Source organism: Dama dama, chromosome 8, assembly GCF_033118175.1.
Source record: "Dama dama isolate Ldn47 chromosome 8, ASM3311817v1, whole genome shotgun sequence".
Taxonomy (NCBI): Eukaryota; Metazoa; Chordata; class Mammalia; order Artiodactyla; family Cervidae; genus Dama; species Dama dama.
Genome location: NC_083688.1, coordinates 33,615,813 through 33,622,065, shown reverse-complemented (window position 1 = coordinate 33,622,065; position 6,253 = coordinate 33,615,813). Strand labels below are relative to the sequence as shown.

Sequence of the window (6,253 nt, the reverse complement as noted above, 5' to 3'; positions counted from 1 at the left end):
CAATCCATTCCCATGACAATATTTAGGAGATAACATCCACAGAAAAGTTCAGAAACAATTCCGAGACGTACTATTTCCCAACCAAGCTTTATTTCTTCAGAGACTAAGTAGTATTTCTTCAGTGGCTCTTTGATTCAAGCAGCAGTAACTAAACAAGGGATGCTCCCTACTCAAAGTGTGGTTCTCACAGCACACGTACATCTGTATGTGTATGTGATACATCTGTATCACCCAGGACTGTAGAACTCGGACTCCCCCCAGGGCCTACTGAGTCAGAAGCTGCATTTTTAACCAGTTGTCCAGCAGATATTCTAAAGGTTTAATCTAGTACTTCTGCTCTAAATGATTAGTAGTGCATATTTAGGGATATAGTATCAAGATGAAGGGGCTTCCCTGGTGGCTCAGATGGTAAAGAACTGCCTACAATGCAGGAGACATGGGTTTGATCCCTGGATTGGGAAGATCCTCTGGAGAAGGGAATGGCAACCACTCCAGTATTCTTGCCTAGAGAATTCCATGGGCAGAGGAGCCTGGCAGGCTACAGTCCATGGGGTCTCAAAGAGTTGGACATGATGGAGACTAACACACACACACATTGAGATGAAATCTTCACTCAAATTTGGATTCAGTGGAAAAAAAATGAGGGAACTGACAAGTGAGCATGATTACCTTAGGAGTGAGATAACTGCATTACCATTACAAACCTTCCTAACTCTTCATCTTCTCTTACTCTACCAAATCAACTATTATCTTGGATTTCTCCACAACATATAGTTTCTAATTTGGCCAGGACAGACTTTGTACTGTTCTGCAAATGTTGCATGGCTGTACTTGTTTTAGTCAGGATTCCCCAGCAAAACAGAACCAATAGGATGGAGAAACAGAACCTACATGGATTTATTAGAAGAAACTGTCTCATGTGATTTTGGAGGCTGCAGGATGAGTCAGGGCATTGGAGACCCTGGAATGCTGATGGTTTACTTCCAGTCTGAGTTTGAAGACCTGAGAATTAGGAGAGAAGATGATGTAGGTTCCAAATACTGGCAGGCTCAAGACTCAGGAAGAGTTAATATTTCAGTTCAAGTTTGAGGGCAGGAAAAAAGTCTATGTCTCTGTTTGAAAGGAATCAAAAGAGAAGAATTATTTTTTACTTGAGGGAAGGTCAGTCGTTCTTTTCTAGGTAGGCCTTCAACTGGTTGGGTAAGCACTACCCACAGTAGGGAAAGCAGTCTTCCTTCAGTTTACTGATTTAAATGTTCAGTTCAGTTCAGTTCAGTCACTCAGTCATGTCTGACTCTTTGCAACCCCATGAATCACAGCATGCCAGGCCTCCCTGTCCATCACCAACTCCCGGAGATTATTCACTCACGTCCATTGAGTCGGTGATGCCATTCAACCATCTCATCCTCTGTCATCCCCTTCCCCTCCTGCCCCCAATCCCTCCCAGTATCAGGGTCTTTTCCAATCAGTCAACTCTTCACATGAGGTGGCCAAAGTACTGGAGTTTCAGCTTCAGCATCAGTCCTTCCAATGAACACCCAAGACTGATCTCCTCTAGGACGGACTGGTTGGATCTCCTTGCAGTCCCAGGGACTCTCAAGAGTCTTCTTCAACACCACAGCTCAAAAGCATCAATTCTTCGGCGCTCAGCTTTCTTTATAGTCCAACTCTCACATCCAAACATGACCACTGGAAAAACCACAGCCTTGACTAGACGGACCTTTGTTGGCAAAGTAATGTCTCTGCTTTTTAATGTGCTATCTAGGTTGATCATAACTTTCCTTCCAAGGAGTAAGCATCTTTTAATTTCATGGCTGCAATCACCTCATCTAAAACACCCTCACAGTATCACCCAGAAAATATCTGACCCAATATCTGGACACCCCATGGCCAGTCAAGCTGATACATAACATTAACCATGACATTTTTCATGTTCTCATTTCTTGGAATTGTCCCTTTTCCATTGCACACCTGTCAAGTCATAGCTCAAGTCTATGTTTTCCAAGAAGATTTTCCTAACTTTCCTTCATTGATTTCTTCCTCATCTCAACTACCAATAGCACTTAGAGAGTCAATACTATGTGCTAGTCCGAGGTGATATACTACCTTAGTTTTTCTATTCTTGTTTTTGGAGTATTAGACTTGCCTCTACCCAACTGGTGATAATCATAAAGGCAGGACTCCTATCATACTTTTAACATAAACCTCACAGTGCTCAATACTCCTCAAATTTTGGCTAACTGGTTTTTTCTTTATTTTCCCATTTCATGAAAATTTTTATCTGAGCACTTTTACTAACTACGAGATACTATAATACTCTTCCCACAAGAAGTACTTACTACTGAAATAAGCATTATTATTACATGCGTGCTGACAGTCTTGGAGATAGCCATGATGCTGAATTTTTATTGTACCATCTATTGAGTACAAAAAAATGACACCAGTGTAGTTTGTCTTAACTTGCATTCCCACACTGACATAGGTTTTGCTGAGAAAGCCTTGGGAAATAGTATGTTCATATAGTAACCTACTTGATCTTGAGTAGGCAGCAATTATATTGTAATGTCCCAGAGTTACTGATGCTGGGCTTTGCAAAAAGGAGATTAATGACACAGAAAAGACCATGGTGCTACACAATGAAGACATTTATTTTCAGCTCACAGTCTACACAGAAGGTGAGTCTTCTCACCCAAAGGAGTTTAAAATGTTCACTGGTTGGTTCACTTCAAGGAAGAAACAGACAGACCATGGTAGAATTGATGAGATTAGGGTGACGCCAGAGTCTACAACTAGGGGGAGCCTCTAACACCTCCCCCAGGACAGCGATTAGCTCGCCTGAGTACACCTGAAGGAGGTAGAGAGCGGTAGAGGGAGAGGCAGGAGGTTAAGTGAAGAGGGAAGAAGTGGATCTCTGTTCTTAAAGCTGGGCTACTGCCATTGATGAGTCTCCTTGCTGTCTAGGGAGCCAAGTGTGTCTTCACAGAAGCTCCCGGGGGCTAGGCTGGCTACATTCTCTCTGACAATGGCACTGGGACATTAGCTTTCTATTCTTTGATAAAGGAATCCACATGCCCATGCTTCTTTCCCTAGAATGTTTCCCTCTTAAAAACCTCATCCTTATGTAGATTGTCTACACTTAAAGGAGAAACGAGAACACTCTTCTGTTTGCCCTGTGGTTTGGGGGTCCTGCCCTAATATTCACAGGGCAGGATAAAGAGTACAAATGGAGGTCCATATACTGTATGTCTAACTATATAAATGTTTAAGCCAAGAAATGCTTGCATGAAACACATTCCAACCCACATCATTGACCTAGAAAGCCTGGCTCAAGTTTAGGCTGCATCGTAGCCCTTATGTATAGTTCTGTTCACAGCAACAGCTTCCCTTTATCACAATCTTGGGCACAGTCTGCCCTTTGGGAGATGGACAAGACAGAGATACCAATTCAGATCCAATACACTTGGTGCCTGTTGGGTGGGCAATTCCAGTATCTCTGGAATTTAGACATTGGTCTTAGAACTGGGGTCATAAACTCAATGCGAAGGGAAACAGCCAGCAGATGGCTACAGTCAAATCTTTGGTTCAGGAGCCCAGAGCAGCAGATCCACCTCCCCAGGTCTAAAGGCAATACTGAGGCTGGGGTGGGAGGCAGACAGAGACCCTTGTACATTAGTGCAAAAGTTTTGTAACTGCAAATCAGAGAAAATGCAGGGTATAAAATCCAGTGGGTAACTCACATATATACTACTCAGGTTGGCAAGTTAAAAGAGGCAGTCTCAGGAAATTTCCGTACAAACAGGCATCTTGTATTTCCAGCTGATTTTGGAAAGGACTCAAGTCTTTCACACAGGGCAATTGGAGATAGCTCCATACATAAAAAGTGTACTTGGTGTTAACTGCATAAATAAGAATTTGGGGCATCCTGTGATTTTTACTAAAGCCCCTGAAGCAAAACGCAGACTCCCAGGATAACTAGGATAAGACACAGAGCAAAGAATTATTAGCAGAATCTAGGAAAAGAAGAATCCAGACCATCCTAGGTCAGAAATCATGTTCTCGGTTACAGATCTATGATATAGCCTCATGGTTCACTGAATAGCAAAATGTACATAGTATTTTCAGAGTCAGGGTTCTGAAATATCCCATTGTTATCTATATGAATTCTCTAGGTCATATTATAGATTCTTACACCAGCTCAGGAAAAACAACTGAGCCCTTTCTCCCCATCCCTGTCTTCAGTGACTTCAGGATGGTTGCTTAAAATTGGTATTGGTGGGAGTATTTTTAAACACCATTAGTTGTAGCTGTGTAGTTGCTAAGCTGTATCTGACTCTTTTTTAACCCTGAGGACTGTAGCTCCCCAGGCTTCTGTCCATGGGATTTCCCAGGCAAGAATACTGGAGTGGATTGCCATTTCCCTCTCCAGGGAATCTTCCTGACCCAGGGATCAAACCCACATCTCTTGCATTAGCAGGCAGATTCTTTACCACTGAGCTACCATGGAAGCCCATTTTTTAACACCATAGATAGCTACAAACATTACAAATTAGGGCTGTCTTCCCCTAGAGAGCCTTTTATTATTAATTTACCAGCACACAACTGTTTGTATGCCAAAAGCAGACAAAAATATCAGGTAAGTAGTTCTCTTCTTAATGATGCTAATTTCTCAGTAGGCTACATATTTATTATACACAGCAATAATTTACATACTTATATCTAGATCTTATGTGAAGATACATAAAGTCCAAAAACTAGATCTTGTTTTCAAAGATTATGAATGAGAAATATCTATGTTTAAAAACTGTCAGGGTCATCTGATATTTTTATCCAAATGTGATTTGAAAAGAATAATTTATTGCCCAGGAAAGTAATAAAAATTAGTTTCGTGTTTAGGAAAAAGGGAGAAAAAGAAAATATTCTCCTGCACCTGGTCAGAAAGTGCTACTTAGTTTCTGAGACTAACGTTGAACAGCAGGAAGGCATTCTCGGATTGACGGTTTTACTCTGGGGTTTGTTTTCTGAAACTGCCTAGAGCATCAGATCCAAAAAAACAGGTGTGTGTGTGCATTTCCTATGGGAGTCTGTCATCCCTTTGGTTCCCTTCTCCTGTAAGAAATGGAAAAGCCAAGTTTCTTCCCCCGAGTCACGCTTCAACACGCCGAGGGCGGACACAGCACACCTGCTCCACCTTCGCCACACGTCACTCATCATCCGCGGAGAGAGAGGCATCCAGGGGAGCAGGGAGGGCGATCATCAGCCACCTGAAGAACCGGGCACAGCCTCCTCGGCTGTTTTCTGCGTCTGAAGGCATAAAGTTACAAAATTTGGAAAAGTCAGAACTGCAGGGCAAACCAGCTGCATAACTCCTTTACAGGGAATGGGGATGGAAGAAAGTGTTTACGGTTTCTCAGCTCTGAGCACAGTTTGGAGAATACTAAACACAGGTGCCATGACTCCAGCCTCTTCCTGATTTATTTGCAACATCTGTGGAGAAATCCACAGCCTAGAAAGAAATTACCCTGACAACTCCTTTTACCTAAAGAGCTGTTGGATTTTCTCAGCGTTCCAGTCTAACACTTGCACCCAAAATGCATTTGTGGAGTTGAATTGGAAAGGTTTTCATTTGAATTGACTCTAACAATTCTGACCTAGCTGGAGTTAATTGGTCTAGTGAACAGTAAATATTTTGATTTCCAATGAAATTCTGAAGACTAAATATCTTCTTTACAGTAGGCATTATATTGTAGACACCCCACTAATTTTTACTGTGGTAGGCTTAATGATGGCTCCCAAAGATGTCCGTATCCTAATCTCCAGAACCTCCAGGGAATATGTGACGGGACATGACAAAAGGGGCTTTACAGGTGTGACTAGGTTAAGATCTTGAGATGGGGAGAGTAGTTTGAATTACCCAGGTGGGTCCAGTGTAGGCACAGGAAACTTATAAAAGAGAGGGCAGGGGGTTGGCGGAGAGATACACTGTTGTGTTGCTGTCCTTGAACACAGAACAAGGGGTGTGGAGCCAAGAAATATAAGTTACCTCTGCAAGCTGGAAAAAGCAAAGAAATGAGTTCACCTCTGGAACACCCAGAAGGAAGGAATATGGCCCTGCTGACACCTTGACTTCAGCCCAGTGGAAGACAGTTTGGACTTCAGACCTCTAGAACTGTAAGAAAATACATTTTTGCTGTTTTAAACCACTGATTTGTTATAGCAATAGTAAGAAACTAATATACTTATGGAGTAAAATTTA

The 6,253-nt window shown here is 42.2% G+C and overlaps 1 long non-coding RNA gene across 1 annotated transcript in view; it reads right to left on the bottom strand.

The window, feature by feature from the left end:
- Positions 1-2,644: 2,644 nt before the first annotated feature.
- The window catches only part of LOC133060908 (uncharacterized), a 45,305-nt gene continuing 41,696 nt past the window's right edge, over positions 2,645-6,253 (bottom strand). Inside the window, exon 3 of the long non-coding RNA XR_009693863.1 lies at positions 2,645-6,166. This is a non-coding gene — a long non-coding RNA (uncharacterized LOC133060908). The remainder of the gene's footprint in view (positions 6,167-6,253) is intronic.